Source organism: Bos grunniens, chromosome 2 (genome assembly GCF_055505025.1).
Source record: "Bos grunniens cultivar Pamir isolate PY7600 chromosome 2, Bosgru_T2T1.0, whole genome shotgun sequence".
NCBI lineage: Eukaryota > Metazoa > Chordata > Mammalia > Artiodactyla > Bovidae > Bos > Bos grunniens.
The window spans coordinates 30,751,518-30,779,139 of NC_141166.1; the positions used below are offsets into that span (position 1 = coordinate 30,751,518).

The following is a 27,622-nucleotide window of genomic DNA, read 5'->3' on the forward strand; positions in this document are numbered from 1 at the left end:
GGATCTCAGTGCTGTCCTGTGACAAATGCTTAGAGCAATGCTTTACCTCTTGACCAAGTGGTCAAGAGGGACATTTGAGGTTTAGGCATGTGCTTGTGTGCATGTGCACACTTGTGAGTGTGTGCACGTGTGTGCACCCAGGCTTTAGAATTGCAGCCCTTGAGCATCCAGGTCAGAGGGAGACTGAAGTGAGGGCTGCCTGGCATCTCCAAGGCCCGACAGAACTTTCCAGCTTCTTGCCCCTGTGTATGGTCACGTCTCGTATTCTCCTTCTGCTGCGTCTTTCCCCTGGGGATCTCAGGTTCCACCTCCATGTATTTCTGTCTTCTGTCTCTTTCCTATCTGACTTTTCTCTCTGTGTCCATGTCACCCTCTCCCTTCTGCTGTGCCCCTCAGGACTCTGTAGGTACATGTCATCCTCAAGGTCCTGCCTTCGTCCCCAGCCCTTCGTCCTGATGCCCTGCAACCTTTTGTACAGAACCCCAGCCCTAAAAAACCGAGGACCCCTCCCTTTTGACTCCATGCACAAGGGGTCCATTTATCTCCCAAGTTTCTTCCAAAACTCTCTGTGACTTGGGGGTTTGTAGGACTCCCGTCCTCCTGTCGTCTGTCCGACTGATGGACACCCATCTGTCTTCCTGTTCCAAGGCAGCTACAAATGCCCAGAATAGCCCCCGACACTGGACACCTTTGTGGGGGTGTTGCTCTCCTGTATGTGTTACTGAGGGTGCCCTCTTCCTGAGCCTGTAATGAACGAGTCTTTTCTCTGAGAAGCGATCCCTGAAAATATGTAACTTAAGATTCAGCCAGGACGGATGATTGTTTGAGGTCCTAGAAAGAGCCCTGGCTTAGGAGTTAGAAGACCTGGGTTCAAATTCTGGGTCTCTTCCTTCCTAGCTATGGGAGCTCAGTGAACCTAGGTCACTTCATCTGCAAAATATCAGCAGTATCACTGATGTCATTAAGTGGTGGAGAGAATGGGGTGAGATGAGGTGCCCTAGACACCCCTTGGCAGCTGGGGGGGTCCCGGTTGGGTGCTGTCAGTCCTGGAGGTGTGTGGGGTGCGTTTGTCCAGCTTGGAGGGACTGGAATGCGGGGAGGATGACCTGTAGTTCAGCCCACTTCTCAGGATGCATGAAGCCCTCCTCTCTTGCCTGTGTGGGGTGGGTGTTTCTGAGGGGTCCCTGGAGAAGGGAGCGTGCCAGGCCCCTGGCCAAGGCGTCTGTCTGTACTGGTGGCGCCGGCTTCTTGGGCTCCTCCAGCACGGCGCTGCGGGTGGGTGGAATCCAGAGGGGTGAGACACCGAGGCCGGAACGTGCCGGGGATGCTTGGGGCTGCTTATCTCTGGCCAGGAATGTTCTGCGGTATTATTAGCCGGCAGCCTTCTTGCCTTTGGAATAATCACCCGGGTGGCGTGGCAGAGACACCTGTCCGGCTCTGCCTGCCCAGACAGCCCTCCGGTGTCTGCACCGAACCTCCCGTGGCTGAAGCTCATGTGTGTGCCTGTGTGTGTGTGTGTGTGTGGATCTGTATGTACCAGTGTGAGGCACGTGCCTGTGTGGGTGCAAGTGTGCATGTCGGTGTGGATCTTTGGGTGCCTTTAAGTTTGGAAGTGCATGTGTAAAGAGTGTGCGTGGCTATCTGCAGTGATGTGTGCACGCCTGTGTGTGTGCACATGGGTTTAAGTGCACATGTTTGTGTGCGGTGTGTGGATACGTGTGCAGGCATGTGTGCATGAGTGTGTGTATGTGTGTGTGTGTATGAATGTGTGAGTGTTTGTGGTTACATGTCTATGTCTGTGTGTGATTCCACCTGGCGAAAGCAGGAAGCTCTCCCGAGGAGGCCTAGGAAGCAGAAGGGAAGTAAAGGACAGAGGGGAGACTGGACGGCACCAGGGAGTGGGGAGATGCCGGGAGGTGGATGGGGGAGGTAGGATAGCAGGCAGACGTGCAGGGCAGGCAGCAGGGGCTGGTGGGGCTCTCAGCACCTGAGGTCTGGGCCACTCCCCTAGCCTGGACTCTCCGCGGCAGAGTGGTAAAAAGCCCCGAGGTCAACTGGCCTGAGTCCAAGTCCTGCCTCCATCATTCACTAGCCTCGTGAACTTGGGCAAGTGACTTAACCTCTTCAAGCCTCAGTTTCCTCCTCTGTATGTTGGTGATAATAGTAACCTGCCCAGTAGAGTTATTGGGAGAATAAAAAAAGCAGTGCGTGGTACCCACTTGATAAATGATAACATTGATAAATGATAACATTTATCAATATATGCTTGATAAATAATCAATCAATCAATAAAAGCTTGATAAATGATAACATTATCACCATCATCATGATGACTGTGCACCTCCCTGTCTGCCCAGCATCTGGCTTGACAGCTCCTCTCTGGCCAGGACTTCCAGGCAGAATGTGGGACCCCCAGCTCATCTCACTCATTGCAGGCCATGAGAGGGAGGCCTAGAGAGGGCACGAGACTGGCCCAAGATCACCAGGAAGACCGGCAGAGCCATAAACACACAGCCCCTTGGCTCCAAGGCTCTTTCTGCCTTGCTCGTGTTTCTGGGTTGGAAGCGCCTTGCCAGGATGGAGTGGTCGGGAGAGTCTGGAGGGCCTTCTCGCCTAGGCCAGCTGCTTCAGGAAGCCCAGGGTGTTTCTGCTCACCACGAAGCTTCTTACAGGACGAGGTTTCCACTCTCTGTCCCAACTGCCCTCCGATAAGTCTTTGCTTCTGAACTCCCCAGGTCCTACTCCAAATCCTGACTCTTGGATGTCACTATGATTACGTTCTTTTTTTCCCCCTCATATTTCTTCGGATTTTTGCTTTATGTACCTTTGTTTCTTTGTCGTTAGGTGTCTAATGGTTTATGATATCTATCTTCTTTGTGAATTGTACCTTTTATCATTAAAAACATTCATCTTTGTTTCATTAAAAAAAATTAGTGACTTTTGGATGAAGAGAAACGGGCGTCCTTGGGGGCAGGCCCCAGGATTTTTGCTCCCTGGCTGACCTAGTCCGGTGCAGAAGAGCTGGGCATTTGGCTGTGGACTGAGGTCCTCGCACCTGGTTGGGCTACCCTGGCCCCACCTTCCGCCCCCAGCTCTGGCCAGACAGGAGTGGAATTCCTAGGAAGCGCTGGGCCCGTGGAAAGCTCGGCCCTCCACCTGCCCCTCCCCTGCCCCTGCCCGCACCTCCCACATCCTCTGCCTTGGCCCTCCTAGGCCTCCCTGGAACTCCCAGGTGCCAGGACGGCTGCCCCCCTGGGGTAGCAGGCCCAGGGTATTGCCAAGAGTGTGGAAGTGGGAGTGGGCACCCTGGCACCGCAGCGTGGTGGGGCACGGGTGGGCAGAGGCAGGTAGGATCTGCCAGGATCCCTGAGCCTGGTCGGCTGCGATTGCCCTGGACACCAGCCAGAGAAGACTTGTTTTTCATAACCACCACCAACTACCCGGAAGAAGAAAAAAAACCCAACAACAAAAACAACCATCGAACTTTTTTTTGTTTGGAATCTGCTGTTAATGGCCCATTGGCTGTACATTATTAAACAGGCAGCTGGAGATCTGCCAGGGTAGGGTGCTTGAGCCAAGACTCACAGCCTGAACACAATGTTCCTAGGAAAACAGTCACCCGTGGGGTCCCTGGGGAGGAGCACCCATGGGGAGGGCTTCCAGCTGTTGCCCCTTGCCCTGCTCAGCCTTCCCACTCCTGCTTTTGCTCGTTTGTCTTGTGGGGAGCAGGGCCCTGCTGCACCTGGAGCCCAAGCATGCTTTATCCAGACCCTGTGGGTCCCTCACCACCCCAGGGGCCCAAGTTGCTCTTTCCCTTCTTATGGTTAAGTGGACAGGCTCCTGCTTCTGGTCTGATCTGGCTGGGGTGGCACTGGCTCTCCTGGGGGCTAGGCTGGGAGCTGGACACCTGGTTCTCTATTCAAGTCCATTGACCCTGTGGTGACGTTGGGATTCCCAACTTGTCCTTTCTGGGCTTCAGTTCCCACATCACTACAAGGAGAGGATTGGTCCCTGCACGTGTGCGTGCTGAGTCGCTCAATCGTGTCTGATTCTGCAACCCTATGGACTGTAACCTGCCAGGCGCCTCTGTCCATGGGATTCTCCAGGCAAGAATATTGGAGTGGGCTTCCATGCCCTCCTCCAGGGGATCTCCTCCACTCAGGGATGGAACCCCTGTCTCTTGCGTCTCCTGCATTGCAGGCAGATTCTTTACCACTAGCGTCACCTGGGAATCCCCAGGATTTTTCTGGTCAGCTCTAGATTCTCACCAACATTTTGTGAGTCCTGATTGGGTGGCTTTGGGGAGAGCCTGGGGGGATTGATACCCAGACTTTGGAGTCCTTCTTGCTCCCTCCCTGATGTCATCGGTGAGACCAGGGGCCATGTCTCATGCAAGAGGGGCTGGCGACTGGACCTCTTCATGTCCTTTTGGACAGTCCTTCCAGCCACCTTGAAGCCAGCCAGGCTAAAGGTCAAAGGTGTGAAGGTGACATTAAGTGGGAGAAAAGCAGAGGGCCTGGCGTTAGGGTGACTGCCGTCTTGGTGAAGCCAGTGTTGCACTAGGGGCTCAGCGTGGGGTCTGGGACATGCCAGGGCAGGCCCACTGTCTTCTCCATGGTCAGCTGCTGCTGGGATGTGTGTGTGGCCGGGGGGTTAGTAGTTTGGGAATGGATCTTAAGGAACCTTCTCTGAACCTCTGGAGATAAGATGGTATCACCTCTACTTTGCCATCTTATCATGATTGACTTTGGGCAAGTGACTTCACCTCTTCACCTCTTGAGCTTCCTGCGCTGTTCAGAGCAGGCAGGGATTACACCTCCTACCAGGCCTGTGGTGCGGAGTGAGCGCACTCCTGCATGGATGGCTTGGCGTGGGTGGAGGGCATGCCAGCTGTTGGGAGGGATGTGGTCCCTCCCACTGGCAACCCGCTCTTTCGCTCGTCACTGCATACTTGTGTCTGTGCTTTGGCTTGTTCCATGTCTCTCCTCCTCCAGATGTTGAGGGTAGGCCTTCCACCTGGCTTGGCTCCTGTCTACCCCACAGTGCTCACAAAACAGTTGTTGACTGAATGGGTGAATGAATGAATGAACAAATGAATGAAGGGCAGCTGGAAAAGGATCAGAACCAGAGAAATAGCTGAACACCTAGAAAGTGGAAAGATCCAGCAACTGAAAGAGTTGGTAATGTCCAGCTTAGGAAGTGACTATTCTGGGAGATTGTGAGTGATTGTGTGTGTGTGTGTGTGTGTGTATGTGTGTGTGTGTGTGTGTGTATGTGTGTGTGTGATGCTAAGTTGCTTCAGTCGTGTCCAACTCTGTGCGACCCTATGGACTGTATCCCACCAGGCTCTTCTGTCCATGGGATTCTCCAGACAAGAAAACTGGAATGAGTTGCCATGCCCTTCTCCAAGCGATCTTCCCGACCCAGGGACTGAACCCCAGTCTCTTACATCTCCTGCATTGGCAGGTGGGTTCTTTACCACTAGCGCCACCTAGGACTAAAGCCTTGAGGTTTGTTCTCTGAAGCGAAACCAGGCATCTCGGGGAGCAGGCGGCCTCTCAGCAGTGGGAACTGCCTTGTGTGTGGGAGGAACTGAGGGCTGGGGGTGTGCAGGCAGGGTCTGGGGGTACGCCAGGCATAGGGGGAGCCCTGCGTCGTACAGGATGTCGACTCAAAAGGCCTTGAGGTCCTTGCCTGATGGATGCTGCTGCTTCAGCTAGAAGAGTAATCGCAGTCATAGCTGATGTCTGTGAACTTCAGTTTCGTTGTCTATAAAATGGGATTAATAATGGTCAATACCCCTAGGGTTGTTAAGAGGATTAAAGCGAGTTAATAACCACAAAGCTCTAAGAACATGGAAAGCACAATAAATTTTGAACATTTATTAAACGGGACCAAAGAGTTTTATGGGAAGAAGAGATGAATCTTGATTCTGGGTGGGGGTGGTGATGGCTTCTCTGAAGGAGTAGGATGTGGGGGGAGCATAACCATACCAGGGCGTGAGTGGGGGGAGAATGCTGCTCAGGCCAGACTCTGCACTCAGCAGTGCCTTAAGTGGTTAAGTGACTTGCCTGAGATCATGCAGCCAGTGAGTGGTTGGCCAGGCTCGTGTAACTCCAAAGCCTGGACACTCTCTCCACTCCTGAGCCTTAGTAGGAGGGGGCCAGGTTTCTCTGATTCTCATATCCAGGGAAGGACATCAATTCATTTCAAGGTGGAACTCAAATGGTGATTATTATCTATAGGGATTATTGTTATCTATAGGAACCTCAGTTCTCAGGAAGGAAGTCTCCAATTCTGTCCAACCCTAAAAGTACTATGTAATTAAAAAAAAATCTGGGGAGAGCCTGAGAGTAGGACAAGGGCTGAAATTTTCAGCAGCTCATTGCCAGGGGGCCCAGGGCAAGGAGACAGTCATAAGAGGAACTCTGGAGACGTGTGTTTAGATGTTATGGAGAAGGAATGATGAGATGAGGGGCACCTTGAAATGGGGCGGGGGGTGTTTCAGGGGAGTGAAATAGATGCCCTAAAGGGTGAGGCGTGGGCGAACCCCATGCTGGTGATGACAGAGGAGGGAGAGGAACCCAACCTCTCGCAGGAAGTGGGCTGCTGCAGGGCTTCAGACTCTGGGCAAAGGTGGCAAGCTAGTGCCAGTCCCTACAGAGCTACTGGGCAGGCAAGGAGGCAGTTTTAGGGAGTAGGAGGCTAGTTGACCAGTGAGCCAGCCTGGGATAGCAGGTCCAAGCTGGAAGTTCAGCCACCAGCCCGGATCCTTGCCTCTTCCTGCCTGGCAGCCGGCTTGGCTAGAGGTGGGTTCTCATGCTGGGGCCAGCGTTTACTCTGCTGATTGGCACCCGCAGGCCTGGCCTTGTCAGGATGCTATCCTGTCCTTAGCAACTGCTTAGCCTTGGCTGTTTCTGCCTCTTGGACATTCAGAGATGAATGGGAAGTGGTCCCAGGCTCAAGGAATTCACAGATGGAGGGGCAGAAAGACAAAGGGAGGTGTACATGGGCAGTGGAATTTGCGCTGGCTCACCTTCCCAAGACAGTTTTTCAAGTATTTGATGATGAATGTTGTATCCTTTCTTTATCATATGAAATAAAAATGGGGCCCAATTTCATTAACCTTTCTTGTGCTTTTTTAAAAGAAATATTTACTGAGTGTGTACTGTTGTCCTCCTCTGGATGCTCTTTGGTTTGTAGCGTGTGGAAGAGAACTTGACATTTCTGATGATGTCTAAGCTGTGTGGAGTTGAATGGAACTGTCCCTTCCTTTAATTTTGATTCCATACCTTTCTTCAGGCAACCAAAAGTTGCAAAAGTTCAGGGGTCAGCCATATCCTTCTGCCGTATGAACTGAATTTGTTTTCACCAAATCTTAGACCTTTTCCTACATGATTAATTCAGTTTTTGAAAAAAATGAACCTTTGAATCTTAGTTCAGGACTTCACTGCAAGAAAAATGTTTCCTTGCTAATTTTAACCTTTTTTATAGTTGGTTTTGCACTTCAGTTGGATACCTTAGCTTTTCTTTCTGCTTTTTGTTTTCTTTGTGTGCTCAGTAGCCTCCATTCTGAGTCTTCACCTTAGTTACTGATAAGTATTTCGGACAAGCCAGGGCAGAGGACAGAGCCCTTTGGCAAGTCCGGAAGTTGACATTGATCTATTAATCAACACTCCTTGGCTTGCTGGCTAGGAATCCACTCGACTTTCTATCTTTTCTCTAAGCATTTCAGCATGAATCCTGCCAACACCTTCCTGAGATCCAGATAATTCAGGTTAGGGGATTCCCCCACCGTCCAGTCCAGGAACCTTATAATAAAGGAGTTCTGGTAGTGGATGTGGCTCTGCTGGGGAGGGACGTGGGTCTCTGAAAGGATTCAGGCTGAGCCAGTAATCATCACTGGGGGAGGGCTAAGAGGAATCCTGCCTGGAGGCATCTGAATCTCAGAGTCCTTCATGCTTTAAAATTGCACTTCTCAGGGGAGATAGCGATTTGTGTGCAGTCAACTGACACCAGCAGCCAGGGATCAACATCTGCCTGGAAACTTCCAAGGGACCTGAGGTTATCCGATAAGGAGATGAAAGCCAAGAGGGACTGGGAGTGACCTTTGGTCCCCAAGCCATTGGTGGCTGAGCAGGGCTGGAACTGACTCCCAGTGCCTCTCCTGGCTGGAAACTGAGGCAGGCTCCAGGGAGGGAGGGACTGCCAGCAGGTGTCCTGGGCACACATTGTTGGCAGACTGTTTTCCCCAGGCTTTCCCTGCCCTCTTGATCCTCCATCCTCAGACTGTGGTACAAATCTGAGAGAAGGAAGCCAGAATGTGGAAGCCTATTGCCTCTTCTCCCTGATCCATTTCCCCTGGTGGCTCAGACGGTAAAGAGTCTGCCTGCAACGTGGGAGCCCTGGGTTCGATCCTTGGGTCAGGAAGATCCCCTGGAGAAGGGCATGGCAACCCACTCCAGTATTCTTGCCTGGATAATTCCATGGACAGAGGAGCTTGGTGGGCTGCAGTCCATGAGGTCACAGAGAGTCAGACGCAACTCAGTGACTAACACATAGCACTTCATCCTCCCTGGGGGGGCCTGTGTGGCTGAGGGCCTGAGGCTGGGCTGCACGCTGAGTCATGCTGGGAATGCATGCAAATGAGATGCAAATAGGGGAGTGTGGTGAGGAGGGGGCATCCCTCTCCTGCTTCAGTCTGGCCTGAGTGTTAAGGATGACAAATAGGAAAGGAAACAACCAGTGACCTGAGCTGCAAAGCCCAGGCTCAGGAAGGAAACGAGGGAGAAGGGGCTCTGTGGGGCAACAGGGCAGAGTGTGGCTCCTGGAGTCAGCTTTGGAGGGTGCCCTAGACAGGGGTCCCAGGGGTGGTCCTGGGATGAAAGCATTCTGGAGGACAGCCTCAACTCATCCCCAGCCGTGGTGGGGTGGTGTGGTCAGAAGCGGGAGGCTGCTACCCAAATGCACAGACAAACATGCCTAGGGCGGTCCCCCGGGGTCTGGCTCCCAGCCAGCTGTGTGTTGGACCCAGCGGGGTTCTGAGGCCCAGGGCCTCTCCCTCTGGGGTCCAGGCATGTGGCCCTGTCTTCTCTGTGGTGGAGAAGGAGGAGGAGAGTGGGATCCAAGGGTGCTGGAGGGGTTGGCTCCAGCACTTCCCCTGCAGACCACTCCCCTGCCCCCACCCTAGGAAGATTTAAGAAGCCAGTCCCTCCCTTCTGGGTGTTCTTAACTCTTAGCCCAGCTCAGAACTGTAAGAGGCTGGGAATCTGGCCTCTCAAGAGTGGGGGTTCAAGTGACATGGTGCCCTCCAGGGGGAGCACTGGGACCCAGAATGCCTGGTTGTGCTATATGGGGACTGAGCCTTCTTAAGCTGGAAGACCTGGATCCAGATTCCTTCTCCTTCATCAGCTGCTCTGTAATGTTGGGTGAATCATTTAACTGCTCTGAGCCCATCTCTAATTGTGCGATAAGAGTCACAGTCACTTCCCAGGTTTTGATGGGGGTCTGTGTGGATGAACACAAGGGAAAGGTTTGGTGCAGGGTAGGCATTTAAATAGTGATGAAAGTGAAATGAAGGAGCAAGTGAGATCAGCTCTGGCTCGACAGCCCCCCACTCCCACCCCACCACCTCCCAGGGAGCTGAGAGGCTGAGAGAATCTTGGGCCTTGACCTTCTCTTGGCTCTTTCTTCTCTGTCTCTCTGTGTCCTTCTGGCCCCATTTTTGTCCCATCCCCTCCGCTCTGCGTGGTAGTGTCTAACTCAGCACCTGGCCCCGACCATGAGCCGTTCATTTTCCCTCTCTTCTCAATGGCCTCTCTGTGGCTCCATGGGCACCCACCCCCCCAGCTCCTCTCCTTCCTCCCTCTGGGTCCCTACTCTTTGTCCCCCTATCTCCTCCTGGCTTTTCTACCCTCCGTGTCTCTAGCGTTAATCTGCCATTAACAAGCACCCATTGAACGCTCATTAGATGCCAGGCACTGCCCTGCTCCTTTCTCGGTTCTTCTTGTCTCCTTGCCTCCCGGCTGCTGCTTCTTTCCCTCCCACTCCCTTCGGCCTCCTGCCCTCCCTTCCCCCAGCTGCACTGGGCTCCAACACTGGTATTATTCAGTTTTATGAGAACCCCCCAGGCCTGCCCCTGAATGGACCAACCACAACTGGAACCAGATGTGCGGGACTGCGCTTGGGGATGGGACGGGAGGAGGGAGGAGGGAAAGGGGGCATGGGCTGGCTCAGGAAGGGGGGAGGGGTCGGGGGATGGGAGATGGGAAACCCTGGGAATGCTGTCTTCCCCAGCCCAGAGGAGGAGGAGCTGGGTGGGGAGAGAAGGGCTGAGCAGGCTTCTTCGGGAAAGCAGTTCTGGCTCTTGTGTGTGTGTGTGCGCGCGTGTGTGTGTGTATGTGAGATCGGCTATGGGACAGCTTTTGGAAATACAGGGCAAGGCTGCTCTCCTTTGAAAACCTCTAGTTCCTTGATTTACTCTCTGTGTGGTTTTTAGAGACTTGCTGAATTCATGATTCTGTACCCAGGTGCTGGAACAGGAAGGCTGGGATAGAGGGAATGATGGTGGGTTGGGAGAATAATGGTGGGGCTCCGGGCACCACTGAAGGAGGGTGCTTCTCAGAGCACCCCCCTGCATCTGCTGCAGACCTGGGGAGGGTGGGATGCTCCTGGCACATCCACGTATCAGTCTGATGGTTCCCATGTCTTAGCATAGTCAGGCTTTCTGTCTGCCATCATATAACTTTGAAGATAAAAATCTGCATACATTTATCTTGATACAGCCTTGTGCAAAATTAAGTGTTTAAAAGAGCCCTTTTATTCAGTTTTTAATCCATCACCCATCCATCTCATCTCTCCATTATTCCATTATTTATTCCACATTTATTGAGAATCTACTAAGGGCTTCCCAAGTGGTGCTAGTGGTACAAGAACTTGCCTGCCAATGCAAGAGACACAGGTTCCATCCCTGGGTGAGGAAGATCCCCTGGGGGAGGAAATGGCAACCCACTCTAGTAATCTTGCTTGGAGGTGTCAACATTGTGCTAAGCACTGGACACGGTTGGAAAGGAGAAAGAAAAGGACAAATAAATCTTTGCTCAACTATTGGGAGATACAGGAGTGCACCCAACAAGTGTCTCCCAGCGTTAGTATACGAGCAAGAGTGTCAGGTATTCAGAGGAGCGGTCAGTATCTGCCAAATGATTGGCGAAGGATGCATGGAGGATGTGGCTTTTGAACTCTTTCCTGAATGGTGTGATGGTAAGGTTCAAAGGGCAGGACCGCATCACAGAGGTTCTTAATGTCCTGCTGCAGAGCTGGGACTGGATATGTAGGTGGTGGGGAGCCAGGCACTATCTGATGTCAAGCAGGATGATAGTGGATGTGGGTTGGAAGGAGGCGATGGGGGAGGATGACACTTCTCTTACCAGGAGAGGGGTCCTCTTTTAAAGCAGACTCCCCCATCCACCTCTGGAAGAGCCTCAATGGCTGACACGGACCCCTCTCCCTTCCCTCCCCTGACCAGGGCTGGCCCAAGCTCCTGAGCAGCCCCTGGTCTGCAGCGGGTGTGAGGATCAGGCAGGACCAGAGTTGGAGCTAGTGAGGGCTGGGGGAGGCCTGAAGCCAGAGGCACGTCTGGAACGTCTAGAACGTCTCAGAGGCACGTTCTGTGGGGCCAGGACTTTCCCATCTCTGGTCAGTACACATGGGCTTAGATTGAGGCTGCTGTCAAGGCTGGTAGGTCCCGAGATGCTGAAATTTGGGACTCTGGGAGGCCAAGCTCATCCCATCTGGGAAGGGATGAGGTCATCTTGCTCTGGAGACAGGGGGTGGATGCAAGGATTCCTCTGTCTCCGCCCTCCCCTAGCAGAAGGTGCCTCTCTCTCCTGCCTCCATTCTCCTGGCTTCGCTGTCACAGGTGGTGACAGTGAAGGGGACATTAGAAGTGTGGTGACCATCTCTGTGACACTGGCCCAAGATGGCACCAAATCTTTCTAAGGCTGTTTGTTCCTCCCGGGCCTCCCCTATCACTTTACTCTTTGGAAAATTGAAGCTTGGGGAAGGGTTTGGCTGGATTCAAAAAACTACTGAGTATCAGAGCTGGAAAAAATCTCAAAAACCTTCCCATCCATACTCACTGGATAGCCGGGGAACCTGAGGAGGCTCCGAGGTTCAGGTCACTGGCCTGCTGGCCCAGGACCTCACAGGAAGGTGGCCCAGATGGCCGAGAGGAGGGCCTTTGAATCTCTGGAGGGCCTGAGTGGTGGGGTGCTTGGCTTTGGAGCCAGCCCATGGGATCAGAGTTCCCGCTCTGCACCATCCTGTGTGGTCTTGGACAAGTCAGCTAACTGCTTGGAGGTCACTTTCTTCAGCTAAAATAACAAGGGAGATTCAAAGACTTAAGTGAGAGAGAATATTCATTAAGTGCTGGGCATACAAACAGGTGTGCGGCAAATGACTTTTCCCTTCCCCTCAGGATAATCCTGTTTCTTTTGTCATTTGTGTGGTACTCCAAGTTTCAAATCACATTTCCCTCCCAATTTTTTGTTTTGTTTTTTGGCTGTGCCGCAGGGCATGTGGGATTTTAGTTCCCCAATCAGGGATTAAACCCGTGCCCCCTGCAGTGGAAGCCTAGAGTCTTAACCTCTGGACCACTGGGGAAGTCCCATTCCCCTAATATTTTTAATTGTAAGAAATCTTTTGCATGTAGAAAAGTTGAAAGGATAACATGGTAAACTCCCTGATTCTGTAATGGACACTTTGTTATATTTGCTTTATCACATTTCTGTCTCTCCCTCCATCAATCCATCTTATTTTTTAAATATTTTTCAAAGAGAGTTGAAGCGTGCATTTCACTAACTAGAGTTCAATTCAAATCACTTTGAATATACAGTCATAAATGTCCTAACTCAGCCCAGAGGAAAAAAGCCAGGGTTGTTATCCCACATTTGACAGAGAAAAAAACAAAAGCTGGTTCAGAAGTGAGATTCTAGGTCTCCAGTCACAAAATGAGTTGGAAACAGTATAAAGCAGGGCGGTTTACAAAAGTTGGGAGTTGCTATTATTATTACTGTCTCATCAACCATCCTTTCTCCACCCAGTAGCTCTTGGGCCATTTGTCTGCTGTTGTGTCTCTTCCATGGGGGAGGGGAGGGTGGGGTTTCTGGACTTCTTGGCATCTTGCCCCCTTTCCCCACCTCTGCCCCGGAAACCCCTCTGCCCCTCCCTGCAGGTCCCCAGGGAGACTGCTGAGCCGGCGGCTGAAGGAGGGGGCAGGCCACTCTTCTTGGCATCCCTTGCCCCAGGCATACGTGCCCTGACTCCCAGCCGCTCTGCCGGGGAGCTGGGCCTGAGTGTCCTGGACGAGTGCTTCAGGGGTTAAAGGAGGCTGCGGGCGGACCGCTGGCCGGCTCTAGGAAGGGGGAAGGAGGAGGCGGTGCGCCGGTAGCCCGCCCGCCTCCGCTGGGGGAGGGAGCCGGGCGAGCAGCGCCCTCGCTCAGTTGCTCCCAGCAGTGGCCCTGGGACCGGCTCCGCTCCCTGCGCCCGCTCCCCGCCTGGACACAAGGCTCACTCACGCCCTCCTCTCGGCAACCAGCTTCTTGCCAGCCACAGCTGCGGCCCCATCACTGCCCACCGCCCCCGTCCTGTGAGCCCAGACACCCATCCCGCCCAGTGACTCCTCTACCGGAAAGGTGAGCGTGGGGTGTGCGCAGTGTTTGTTTGTGTGTGTGTGCAGCGGGCTGCCGGCCCCGATGCTGTCAGGACCACCCGTCAGGGTACGAATTAGGGGAGCGGGGAGTCGGTTCGCCTGGTCACATGCCTCTGGGCTCAGTGGCCCGTCCTGGCCATCATGTCAGTCCCCTGCCGCCGTCAGTGTCTGGTTCTGGCAGGGATGTCTGGGGCGCGGTTGCCAGTCAGAAGGAGTTTTGTTTCCTGGAGAAGTTGCTGGTGTCAGTGGCTGCTTGAGACCGAGGCCAGCAGGGACTAGTGAGGAGGACTCGCTGACTGAGGCAGGCGGGAGGTCAGGGTATTCAGTCTCCAGGGTCCCTTCCCCTGCCTGCTTTCTGTCACGGAGAGGACTGAGATGTAGGCAGCTTTTTCTCTCTGTTTCTTCCCCTGCCACTGGCTGGAGCTGTTACTGGGTACCTTTTCCCCCCTTGGGGCTCTTCTTTCTCTCATATCTCATCCCCCGGGGGCGGGGCGGGGTGGCCACGGTGGAGAATGAGGGTCTGGCAGGCCCACATCTCATGGGTCACTGCTCCTTTGCCCATGGGCACAGCCTGGCGTGAGTGCCCCCTGCCTCCCTCCCCCAACCAGCAGCTCCTACTCCTTTCTCACCCCTCTGGGCAGAAATAGCTAATCCAGGTGGTTAATGAACAGACACACACAGGTGCCTTTTAACCGCCACCCCCCCCCCCCCCCCCCCCCCCCGCCCCTCCGCCTCCCCCGTCCCCACTGTTCTCTCTGGGCCCTGACCCTGTGTGCCACCCCTTCCCAAGCCCGAGCATCCATACAGAGCTAACTTCAGGGTCTGTTCTCCACCCCTCCTTCAGGACCAGAGCCAGGACTGCCTGCCCAGATGTTTTTAGGTTGGCTACTCTCTTAGAAGACGGAACTGGGAGGGTGGTGACCGAGGGGTGACCCACTGTGTTCTCAAGTCAGTCTCCCTCCAGAATGCGTGTTGGGTAGGAGAGGAGCTGGTTTGACCAGAGCAGAACAGATGGCTGTGGAGCGAGGCTAAGAGAGATGGCTGGAGATGAGGGTTCTATAGCCTTCGGGGAACAAGAATTTCTCTTCTGGGAGTCCCAGAGTGCCTTCTGTGTGGCCCAGCCAAGCCAGGGGTTCGAGAAGGTGGGGAGGGAACACCCTTGAGTCTCTGCTGGGCCGCTTCCTGAAGCTGCCTGGGTGGGGTGGGGACCATTGTGGTCAGGCTTGGCCTTAAGTTGCTTCCACTCCTGCCAGTGGGCGGCTGCTCCAGTCTCCCCCACCTTGGCTTTCCCCCCAGGACCTCAAAACTTGCTACATCTTAAGGCATCCTCTGCCCCGAACTCTCTGGCCTAGGGATGGGGGAAGGAGGCCCTGGGCCTGGCTCTGGATGGGGAGCCTGCTGGGAGAGCTGTCAGTGGGATCAGCGCTGGGGTTACGGCTTAGGGTTGGCCTTGACTCTGCTGTCCCGCAGAGGGTCTGGAGTGGAGACAGTGGGCCAGAGCCTAGGAGGGTCTCAGCCAGGCCAGTAGAACTGAAGCCAGGACTTTGATCTGGAGCTGAGAAGTCTTGGGTGGCGAAGGAGGCAACCTGGGAACCAACCTCTGTTTCCAGACCTCTGGCCTTGAACCCTCCTGGCCCTTCTTCCTGATCTCTCATCCCAGACTTCACACTTCACTTCCCCCAAAGCCCCAGTTCAGAGTCTCCCACGGCGGTGGGGCGGGGGGGTGCTGTTGTGTCTGGAACTGTGAAAACAGGGGGCTGGAGTGGGGCTGGGGTATATGGGGAACAGAGGAGTTCAGAGACGAGGTTACTGTTTGGTGACCATCTTCTCATTGCTGAGGGACTGTGGCTGAAGCTTTGGAGTTTGGGAACTCTCAGTGTCCTGTTTCTATTGAAGTAAGAATAGGAAGCAAGGGGGCAGAATGGATTTTTGTTTGGTGAAGGAAGCTTAGGTCTGTTTAACGTAGGGCTTTCCTAACAAGCTTAGCAGGTCAGTGGGAGAAAGGGCTGCCTTGTAAGGTAGTGAGCTTCCCGTCCAGGGAGGAGTTCGGACAGAAGCTGGACAACAGATTCCTGAGCTGGGATGTGGTTAGAAGGGATGACCTTGAAGGTCTCTGGGGATGCTGAGGTCCTGGGATCCTTGGAGTCGGGGAATTCTCTGACACTGGGGTCAGGGAGCAGGAAGGCAGTGGCCTCTGGCCTGGGGCTTGGGCACTGGCAGGACTTCTCAGGGTCCTCCTTCTCTCTGCCAGTGTTTGGGGAACAGCAAACCTGATGCTCTGCCTTCACACCCATTGCTCACCAGCCCACCACGTTGTCCCAGCTGCTTCCTGCAAAGATTCTGAGTTTCTTCCTATTCCTCTTGTCCTGCTCCTTGCCTTGCCCTGCCGGTTAATCCCACAAGGGTTGGAGCGGACCTGTGGGCTCAGGACATGGTGCGCAATGGAGGGGACCCGTGCCCCTCTGCAGCTAGAGCCCACTTCCTGCCCTGAGATCTAACTGGGGGCAGTGGAGGGGCAGAGAAGTGTGCTAGTATGGGTAGTTTGAGCTCCTCCCCAGTTTGTCCCCTACTGGAAAAAGGGGCCTCCCCAGCCTGCCTGGAGCTGGTAGGCGGTGGAGCCAAGATCTTGCGAAAAACGCAGGGGTTGTACTTCTCTGAGCCTCAGTTTCTGAATTTGTAAAATAATACCGGTTTGGGGTTGTCGGGGCAGCTAGAAGTGGTTTGTGTAACTAACAGCTGGAGGTGCAAGCCAAGAGAGTTGTTCTAGGGCCTCTCTGGGGTGTGGGAGGAACTGGCCACCTGCTCCCCCCACACCAGCCTCTCCAGACCTGTTTTCCAAGGTTAGGGGTGGCAGGGGGAGGGAGGTCCTTGAGAACAGAGAGGTGAAGTTCAGTGGGGGTGGGGCTCAAGATTTCTGAGCACCAAACCCTGGGAACCTTGGGCTTCCCCTGATGGAGTGTCAAGGTGGGCTTCTGGGCTGGGCTCTGGACCCACACTGGGTGTCCCAACCTGCCTCTCTTTGCAGCCTCCTCTCTGGATGGCCTATGAGCCCTTTTCTTCTTAGTGCGTGCATGCATGCTCAGTCCCGTCTGACTCTTTTTGACCCCATGGACTGTAGTCCACCAGGCTTCTCTGTCCGTGAAATTTCCCAGGCAAGAATATTGGAGTGGGTTGCCATTTCCTTCTCCAGGGGATCTTCCCAACCCAGGGACTGAACCGGCATCTCCTGCATTGGCAGGCAAATTCTTTATCCCTGAGCCACCTGGGAAGCCTCTTTCTTCTTAGTGGGAGACTGAAGGAGGAGGGTCCTGGCTTTGACAGAGGATGAAATCCTTGCTAATGTCTGACTTCAGCACCTCGGGACCTGATGAGGCTGCTTAATTAGGACCCATCTTCCTCTGGTCTGATAAAGACCAATGCGAGGGGCAGGAGGTGAGGGGCTGGAGATGTCAGGCTTGGAGCTGGGGTGGCTGTCAAAGGGTTTCAGGTGCAGCCGCTCTGGCTTCTTGGCTTATTTCTGGGGTCCCTAGTCTCTTTCATTCCAGAAAGGGAAACAGGCCCAGTTGAGGGATAGTGCTGAAGTGGGGCAGAGGAAAGCCCTCCCAATCACTAGACTCAGAAAAAAGCAAATCAGAAATGAGTGCGGTGCTGCAGGAGGGAGAGAGTGGTTTGGGGAGACTGGAGGGACTTCCTGTGTACTGTCCCCACCCCCTATGGTGCTGGTCTTAGCTTTCAAAGTTATTAGGCTTGCAGAGGTGTGGGTACCAGTGAGCTGGAACGAGGGTAGTGGGGGTGGCAGGGCTGCCAGCCTTGCGGTCCATGCCACCCCCCAGGTGTCCCTCCATTATGCACGGTCACTCGTGCCCTCGCCTCCTTCCTAATCTTCAGTCTCCTGAAACTCTTTCCCGTGGGATGGGTTGGGGGGCTGGTGGAGGCCTTCAGAAGGTGCAGCTGGGTCCCTGGCCAGCTATCTCACCCAGGTTGGTGACCCTGGCCATCTTTCTTCTCTTCCACACTTTGGTTTCCCTCCGGGAGGGTGGTTGGTCTCCGTGGAGTGGGAACTTGGGTGGGGTGGGGGTGGTAGGTGGGCCCGAGCCAGTCCCTGGCGCTGCCTCCTCCAGGGTTTATCTGGTCGCTCTAATCCCTGCCTTTTTAGGGCTGGAAGCCTGTAGCTTGGGCCTGGGTGTTCTTGGAGGCAGACAGGGACTGGCCCAGGAGGGCGGAGTCCCAGGGAGCTGGTGAGGCACGAGGTGCTACAGGAGGGCCAAATCCTGTCCATCTGCCACTGTGGGGGAGGGCCCCCGTCCCAGGTCAGGTCCCCTGGAAACTTCCTAGGCGTTCTCCAGCAGAGAATACGGGGGTCCCCCAATTTCCTAGCCCTTGCAGGCTTCCTCTGTGCTCACCTGTCTTCTTGCTGATTACAAGCTCCTTGAGGGCAGGCCTGTGCCTTTTGCCTCCCTGGTGATGCTGGCTCTACCTGGCAGAATGCTGCTTAACATGAACCGATGGACTAATGGGCTCAGGGGACAGTTTTAGATAGCTTAAAACATTTTAAGTTTATTCTTTAATGTAATTTTTAAAGGTCACACTCCATGTACAGTTATTACAAAATAGTGGCTATTTTCCGTGTTGTACAATACATCCTTGTAGCCTACCTTACACCCAATAGCTTGTAACTCCCACTTCCCTGCACTTATTTTCTAGCACCCCCCGCCTGCCCCCTGGCTGCCCCCCCCAAACACACACACTGGTAACCACTAGTTTCTTCTCTGTATCTGTGAGTCTTGCTTCTTTTTTTGTTCTGTTCACGAGGTCGTTGCATTTTTTAGATTCCACATAAAAGTGACATCACACAGTATTTGTCTTTCCCTGTCTGACTTATTTCACTTAGTATAATGCCCTTGCCAGTTTTAATGATAATTTCTGCTCCATGGTTTGTTTGTGAGGATCAGATGAGTTAGTTTCTTGAAATCACTTTGAACAGTGCCTGGCACATAGTAAGTGCTCAATATTAATTAAATATTTAATAAATAAATAAATAAATAATAAATAAATAAATTAATTAAAATTAAAAAAATATTAGTGATTATTATTATTATTATTGGTGGTGGTGGTGGTGGTATTATTCTAGGTGCCCAACTTTGGGTTGGCTCTTTTCTCTCCTGTTGTGGCTGTTCCAGCCCTAAGACAGGGAGGGTTATGGGCCCAGAGAGTGGAGGAGATAGTGGCACTGTTTTCCCTCGAGGGGTCCTAGCCTCAGAGCCTAGAGAAGAGATTTTCTTTCCCTGCCTAACTCTCTCTGTGTGACTGAGGGGAGGTGGGAGATAAGGGAGCCTCTCCAGGCTTTCTCTGCCCAGGGAGCTGTGTTTACGGAGGACTCTGAGAAAGCTGCCATCACTGTAAACAAGATGCGTTATTATAAACCAGCCCAGTTTCCCCTTCTTGGCTCCCATCCCATTTGTTGATGAGAGTCACCGGATCAGAGACTCCCAGGCTCAGCAAGGATGTGGCCTGGACTCCAGGCAGGCTCCCCTTGACCATAGGCTACATGCATAGGGGTAGCATCTATATTTTAAAAGTGGGATTCCCCCAGTAATGCTGCAAGTTGCTGCGTCTCACGCCCTCTAAGTTGCTGTGTCTCACGCCCTCTAAGTTGCTTCGTCTCATGCCCTCTAGGTCTCTCCGAGGTCTAACCTGCATCCCTCTCGCTGTAGCCTTAGTTCCATCCCCTGTTGGTAGGAGGTGGGGGAGAACCATGCCCAGCCCTTCCTGTCTGCCTTGAAGCTGGCAGCTCTGACCCCCTGGTGGCAGTTGCAGGCTCCTGGTCATGCTCTTTCTCCATCTCAGGCCTCTCTTGGGGTCATCTGCTTTCCGGAGCCCCCGATGTTCCTCATTAGTCAGGGTCAGCCCTCAAGACCTGCCACATACACCCTCCACCTGGTCCTGGTTCCCACCCAGGGAGGCTGAGGTTGCTCCAGGTCGGGGGTTGGGGAGGGGGGGTGTGGAGTGTGTGTGAGCTCTGTTTCCGGACCCCTGGCCCGCCCAGTTGCAGCTGTAAAAGGCATTAAGCAATTTTTTTTTTCTTGAAGAAAGAATAGGCTTGGGCTGATGATGATGACAGCTGGGGAGGGTTTCTGAGTTCAGCCTGGCCCTATCTGTCTTCCCTGTCTTAGCCCCTGCTCATTTCTGTCCCATTTCTAGGCCATTGCTCATCTAGAGGAGGGGCTCACCGTTGACCTTTGACCTCAATCAGACCTGAGCAGTCACTTGGGCTCTGACAACCCTTTATGGGGAACAGCCTGTGGGTTCAGCATGGGGCTTGATCCTGGGATGGGGCTGCCCAGGGGCAGGCAGGGGGCTTCAAGGGACATGTAAGGAAGGGTTCCTGCCTTGGAGTTCCTGTGGCCGAGGGTGGTCGGAGAGCAAGGCACCGCCTCTTCCTGCACTTGGGAGCAGTCCCTTCCCTTGCTGGGCCCGGTGTCCTCATCTGTAGGAAAGAGGGCTGGAGAGATGCTGGGCTGGAGGAGTCTGTGAGTCCATGTCCCTTCCGAAGCCTCCCCTGGTCCCAGGCTTTGAACTTCACCTTGGATTGACCTTGCTTCCCTCCCCCAACCCCCAACCCTGCCCCCACCTCTGGCAGTCGCTGGCAGGAAGTCCTGCTGATTAGGGCCCTAATCACCGGCTGAGACTCCCAGAAACAGCCAAGCTGGTGGAGCAGAGAGGGACCACCAGGCCAGAAAGGCAGAAGCATGGGGAGCAGCCCCCAGTCAGGAGAGACAGGAACTGGGGTGGTGGCTGTGACTAGGGGGTGCTAGATGCCTGTGTGGGGTTGGGGGTTGGCTCTTTGGGCCTGGGCAGTGCCCTGGACTCTCTGCCAAGGCGGTGTGGCAATGGCTGAGTGCAGCTGGGCACACTTAAAGCTTTCTGGGTGTCAGCCCTCTACCGGGCAGGGTGCCAGGGATATGTGTGGGGCTGGAAAGGCCAGGGAGGCATGCTCTGGTAGGACGCAAAGGGGAGTCGCTGGAGGGTCTCTGCAGCAGGCAGGGGGTGTATCAAGCAGGAAGGAGTGCACATGAGGTGATAGAATGGAGAAAATTTTGGAGAAGAGGTGCCGTTTGAGATGGGTTTTGAAGGTTGAGAAGGAGTTCTGCAGGAAGGAAAAGGGACAAAGGCTTCTTTGGGCATGAGGGGAGGCCTGCACAAAGGCACAGGGGCATGCTGTAATGATGGATGAAATAATCGCTCCAGCCGCGTGTCAGAGTCCGGCTTTGGTGTTCCTCCTAACTCTGCTGCTTACTAGCTGCCTGACCTTGGGCCAAGCCTCAGTATCTGCATCTGTAAAATGGGGTTAACATGCAATCTCATAGAGTTGTGGTGGGCATGAAATGAGATCGTACTTGTGAAGTGCCCGCTTGAGAGGCTCAGTGCCTGGCACAGGCCAAGCCCACAGAAAGTGGTTTGTGTGGGGAAGGCTAACTTTGGGGGAGCCTGGAGGTGTTGCCTGGGGCTCAACTGTAGGGGGTTTACTAGGTGAGGTTAAAGAGGGAAGTGGCAGAGGGCTTTGACAGAGAAGAAACACAAAGAGATGGTGATTTGGGCACCTGAGAAGGCCAGACTGGGCCAGGGAGACTGGGGACAGGTCCCAAGGCCAGCCTCCTGGGGTCCCCGGGCTGGGAAACCCTCCCCTGAATCACTTCACGCCTCTGGGCTTCTTTCCCACGTGCTGTCTTCCTCTCCGGGGTCAGAAGGCTGGGGAGGCACTGAGGTCTTCCTGGGCCATCTTTCGGGCCAGAAGAGAGCCTGGGCACGGCTTCACACACGAACGGATGGACAGACTGCAGCAGGCGGGAGTGAGGGTAGACGGTTGGCAGCTCCCATTTCTAAAGAGTTATGCAAGACAGACTCCTGTAGAAGGTGTTATTTACCCAGTAGGTGCTCACACATGAACAAGGGCGTCCCCTGGTCAGGTGGAGGCAGTGGTGTCCCATCTGACCGTCAGTGGACCGGTGAGTGTCTGATGGGCTGCCTGTCCAGAGCTAAGAGGAAGGTTGAGTGTCGCAGAGGCTGGGTGCTCCACGACTGTGCGGAGGAGGTAGCAAGGATTTCAGGAGCTTTAACTTCCTGAAGTGAGGTCCTGTCCCTAGGGCGGAGTGGCATGGAGGTCAAGACCACATACCCTGCAGCTGCACTGTCTGGGTTTGAATCCTGAGACCACCTCCTGCAGGCTGTGTGCCTGCCGGCCACTTATCTAACCTGCCAGGGCTTCAGTTTACTTAACTGTGAAATGTGGGCACCAGAAAGATCTGTGTCCTATGGACATATTGCACGTGTGCATGCTAAGTTGCTTCAGTCGTGTCCAACTTTGTGTGTCCCTATAGACTGTAGGCTCCTCTGTCCATGAGATTCTCTGGGCAAGAATTCTGGAGTGGGGGACCTGTGGTTATTATTACTGTTATTGTTATTACCACTTTTGGTGCAGAGGGAGGGAGTGGGGCAAGGGCTTCTTGGCACCGATGAGAGGAGCCACCCAGAGGGAGGTGAGGGGAGCGCAAGAGATAGATGGAGGCTTTGAAGAATCCTTGGTGCCTTGTGAGCTGCTTGCGATGCCACACAGGGCCCTGCTTGTGCTGTGGCCAGCTGAGCTGAGCAGAGCGTGGGAGCGGAGGCAGCAGCCAGGCCTGGATTCCCGGCTGTAGTCCTGGGAGAGCAGGGGGAGCAGGGGAGAGCCGGGGCGAGGGGTGGGGGAGGAGAGGTGAGCAGAGAGGAGGCCAGGACTATCCCTAGTCCCCAGCTGAGACCCGAGGAATTCTTTCCATCATCTCTTGCCAGAGGTCCTGACCTTTTTTTAGCTCCAGGGCCTTTGGAAGGCTTGTGGTCCAGTCTCCCTGCTTCCTGGGCAGCCTGTTTCTGATGCCCCTTCCCTGTTAGAAAGTGATTGCTCTGCATGAACTACTGTCTGGCTGCAGTTCCTTTGGGCTGGAGGAGCAGTCTGGTGGGAGGAGCAGCTGCTTTGCAACAGGAGGGAGAGAGGGTAAACATCAGGGCCCTGCCCTGAGTTGGGGCAGGGGAAGGGTTGGCTGGAGGGACTGATGGCAGGGGGATTCAGATGGCCTGTTTCTAGTCCCTCTTTGGCACTGTGTGACTTTGGGAAAATCACTTCCCCTCTCTGGGCTTCAGTTTCCTCATTTATGAAAGGAGAGGGTGTAGCTAGAGTTCTTGATTTCTAATTGGTGTTGAAATTCTGCAAGTCCATGGCTCTTTCTGAACAGAGAGGTCCTTGCTCTTAGGGGTCTGGGAAGAGCTGGCACAGAGGTGCCAGGGTCTGACACGGAGGTGCAGGCCCTGGAGGGTCTTTAGGCATCTACTGAGAAGCCTGCTGAGATGCTGGGGAGGTCCCTTCCAGCCCTGGCATTAGAAGATTCTTTGCCCAGTGACCACTCCTCAGCTCCATTTCTTGGAACAGAGCAGAGGGCAACAGCTGTCTTGAGTTGAGGGGCCAGAGCTTCTGGGTCTCTGTCCCACTCTTTAAGGTAGGGACGCGCTGGCAGGATGAGAGGTGGTGGAGTAAGAGAGGGAACTAGGCAGATCTGCCAGCTCCTCCTTGGTCATGCTTAGGGGACAGTGGGAGTAAGTGATGTGCTTAGCGGAGGGCATACAGAGAGGAGTGAGTAACAGTTGTGAGTAATGGCTGAGTGTGTCTGTTGGGCAGGTGGCTCTTAGACTGTACAGAGCTGTCCAGGGCTCCGGAAATGCTCTCTGGAGGCCCAGCCACTGAGTCACGGCAGCCTGAGCTCCACAGCCCTTGCCCTCCTTAGGAGCCCGGTGTCCCTCATTTCCTGGAGCTTAGCAGCTGCAGGCCTGCATCCCCTGCCCCTTTGCCTCTCCTGTGTTTTTCTGCACTAGCCCCTCCCACCACCTATACCTCCACCCCGCTTTGACCCCATAGCTGCCCTGTTTTGTCTTCAAATCACCCTGGTGACTTGATCGCCTGAAGGAGTATAGATTTTTTATTCTGGCTATCCTGCGTTTGAGTGCCAGCTCAACTGTTCAGAAGTGAGTGGTCTTGGGCAGCTTAACTTTTCTGGTTGAGTTTCAGTGGTCACATATGGAGGAACGAAGTGTTGCTTTTTGTGCATATTGCTGAAAGGGTTAAATGTGATACTGTGTCTGAAGTAAATGGTACCCTGTAGGTATTCAGATAAAGCAGTTGTCCCATAAGCCCTGAACTTTGTTTTGCTCCTCCTTACCACCTCCACCTCCAAAATTCCTGCTTCCACGTCTTCATCCCATCATTCTCAGGATGCTTATCTTCTAGTTGGATCTGCCCCATGTTCGTACATATGCCGTCCTGTTTCTGCCATCTCGTATCCAGCTTCCATCAGTGTGCCCTACACAGCCCCTCACCTCCCCACCCCCGCAACCTGCTGTAGTGGAAGGATGCCCAGGGCTCATGTGGTCCTGGTGAGTCCGAGGGGAAAGTGTCACTTGTCCAGCCTTAGTGGGTGGGCAGGCTCCTGTGGGCACCTCACGCCGCCCACCTCTGCCGGTTCATGCTCGGCCCTCCCCGCTGTCTGCCCACGTGGGTCATTTCCCCTTCTGGCTTCCTGAAGTCAGCTGAGCTCAGGGCTGTGCAGACTGCCCCTGCCAGGGGCTGTGTTCCCGTCTGTGAGGCTCTGCTTGAGGTGGGGCAGGGAGGGGGCACCAGGGAGTGACTCTGCATCTGGGCCTGGCAGTGGTCCTGTGACGTGTGGGTGCGCTGTGTGTGCCTCCGGGCATCTGAGCTCTGTGCAGTGTCTCTGGGTCCCCGGAGCCTCTATCTGATGTGGGCTCTCTCTCCTGTGTATTGAAAACCTGCCTGTGTTTTACCAGCCAGATAGAGCCCGGTCTTCCGCTGCCCCTGCCCCTCTCTCCACCCCCTCTTCCTTTCAGACCTGGTTTTGGATGCGGATGCGTGCATCTTGAAGGGCCTCCCGGGGAACAAGGAAACATTGAGGGGAGGGGGGAGTGGATATGCGTCAGATGGAGCCCGAACAATGCTGGTGACAGCCAGGCCTCCGCTGGCCTTCAGTGCTGGCCTGGCTTCAAGTCTCTGCTGCTGGCTAATTGGGATCGGTAAGGGGCTTCCTGTGACTGGGCCACAGATGGATTTAAAGGAGCTGTGGGAGCTGGGCTGCCCTGCCCTGGGGACCTCCTGCCCCTGGGGCCCCTGGAGCAGTCCATCAGAGCAGATGGGGCTCCAGAACACCAGCCTTGACACGCACTAATTGTGCGGAACCACCACACCGGCTCCTCTTGCTGCTGCCATCTGTGGCCCAGGGGTTTTCTACATGAGTGAATTTTCAGATAATTGAAGCTTAGGCCATGTAACAGTTGGACGTGCAAAGAAAAAAGTTGAATTGTTTTGATGGTAATCTTTTGCATTGTGTTATACTGCTCCGAGCTCTGACTTAAGGTAGATTCCTCTTATTCTGTTATTGTTCCTCAGTTTTGACCTCTATAACGTGGGCCTATGAACAGAACCTAGGTCACAGGGTTCAAGAGAGGATTATGTGAGTTGCAACACATCAAATGCGCAGGGTACACCCTGTACATTTGCTCACCTATAAATGAAGGCGCTGAGGCATGGAGAGGTGCAGGAACCGCGTCCAGCTCACGTGGAAAGGGGCTAACGTTTTCCAAGCATGTGCTGTGTTCCAGGCATTTTTACTTGTGTCATCTCAGTCAGCTTTATTTTGTCCTCCCAACCAGTGGTAAAGAACCTGGCTGCCAGTGCAAGAGATGTAAGAAACATGGGTTCGATCCCTAGGTTGGGAAGATCCTGCTGGAGGAGGGCATGGCAATCCACTCCAGTATTCTTGCCTGGAGAATCCTGTGGACAGAGGAGCCTGGCGGGCTACAGTCCATATTATTGCACAGAGTCGGACACTACTGAAGAGACTTAGCACGAGCGCATGCAACCACTCTGCAAAGTAGGTCTCCTTATCCCCAGTTTAGCTCTCAGTAGCCGGTCTGTGGCAGATGGATATTTGAGCCCAGGCCTAACCCTCGGGCTCCTCGAAGGCAGCTGCGGGTTTGGTGCAAGAATCACCTGTCTTTCATAGGCTGTGTGCATCTTAGAAAGTCACTGGCCTGTTTCACTGCTGTCTTGACGGTACTCAGACAATACCCACCCTTGAGCAGGGCCTGCATGTGGCAAGTCAGTGGCTCTTTAGGGACGGATCTTCAAGTTTTCTGTTTTTGTACCATGAGGTGAGTAAGCGTCCCCTTGGCTTCCCTTGTGGCTCAGCTGGTAAAGAATCCACCTGCAATGCGGGAGACCTGGGTTTGATCCCTGGGTTGGGAAGATCCCCTGGAGAAGGTAATGGCTACCCACTCCAGTATTCTGGCTTGGAGAATTCCACGGATTGTATAGTCCATGGGGTCACAAAGAGTCAGACACGACTGAGTGACTTCCACTCCACTAACCCAGTCCAGGGCTTTTCTATCTTACCTCTTATCTTTTGGTTGGAAACTCATGCCCCTTAGTGTGTTCAGGAATTTAGAAATGAGGACCCACAAGCAGAAGGTATTATGATCTTTTAGAATTGAACCCACTTCCAGTTACCACGTTTGTGTTAGGTTCAGAGCAGTTTGGCGTCAAGTGACGAGACAAAATGACTTTTAGTGGCTTAGGGAATGCAAGGCTACAGATGGGCTTGGAGAATACAGAATTTTCTCCTGTTTGCTTTTCTTTGGCAAGCCTTAAATCTTTAAAGAAGGGGGTAGGCCTTCCTGATCAGCAGCAGCATCGAGCAGTGATGCAGGCAGCATGAGAAGCCTGAATAACCAAAAAAGCTTTTGGCCATTTCTTCAAATCTGAGATGTCTTTTTTTCCCTCCTACATTCTGTTTAATGCTTTTGAACTTGGAATGCATCTTATGATTTTCAGGCAGCCTTCCCTCCTCAAAAGCTATTGTCCAGTTGATGCTACCCCAGATAGTCAGTGGTATCATTGAGATTAAGAAACAGAGCCATGCACACCTGTGGTTTGCAAAGCCTCCTGAAGATGTGGCAGGGACTGAAGCCTGGAAGCTGTTGTCCTGTTGTCCTGAGAGCTGACTATGGCTGAGTTTAGGAAGGTACAGGGAACCTCTCTTGTCTGTGCAGGTTTGAGGGTGGCTTCCAGCCTTGGAATTCTCAGTTTGGGGCCTGGCTCAGCCCATTCTCTCCTCCACCCCTGCCCCAGCCTCCTCTGCGGGGGCCCCTTTCATGCTCCTTGGCAGGTCCTGACCCCTCTGGCTTCTTGGGTTTCCCCCTTGCTCTTATTAATACATTTTTTTTTTCTCCCACGCATCCTTCTTTTCTCACTGTTTTAGCACAGCTTAGGGTCAAAGACTTTGATCCTTCAAGTTTTCATCAGGGACAGAAACCCTCATGAGGAGTAAGGGGGCAGGGTGGGCAGTCTCCCTCTGGGTGTAATTTCTGGAAAACCAGATGGACTTGAATCCCAGTGAAATAATAGCCCTCTTATACCTCCATTACAGCAGTTCTTGGGCTCGTTTATAATTCTCTGTTTACATGCCTGTCTCCTCCACTGGGCCACAAGTTCCCCTCCGGGTCAGGCCATCCTTATTCCCCTCTGGCTCTGAAGCCGGGAACGTGGCACCGAGGGCCCCGTTACTGTTGTTGAAGGAGTGCACTGCCTTGCTTGTGTGCCCATCACCTCCTCCCTGTCCCAGGTTCCACTAGAACCTTGACCACAGACCACAGTCCTTTCCTTCACCAGATTCTTGTAGGAACTTCCTAGAAGCAGTGTTTTCTGTGCTGGAGGCCATGTCCTCCAACCCCCTGCTCCAGAACAAATGGCTCTTCTCCAGGTGGGAAAGAAGAGCTGGGGTTTCCCTGCTCTTTAGATCTTAGGAGAAGGTGACC

At 53.8% G+C, this 27,622-nt stretch overlaps 1 protein-coding gene across 30 annotated transcripts in view; it reads left to right on the top strand.

The window, feature by feature from the left end:
* Positions 1 to 27,622, top strand: part of TNS1 (tensin 1) — a 248,954-nt gene that overhangs the window by 90,705 nt on the left and 130,627 nt on the right. For 7 of the 30 annotated variants that reach the window (XM_086340830.1, XM_086340891.1, XM_086340899.1 and 4 more), the window contains exon 1: positions 13,345 to 13,694. The exons of the other annotated variants lie outside the window; for them this stretch is intronic. The gene's annotated coding sequence lies outside the window, so the exon portion shown is untranslated. Of the gene's footprint in view, positions 1 to 13,344; positions 13,695 to 27,622 lie in introns of those variants that run through there. 30 annotated transcript variants of the gene reach the window in all.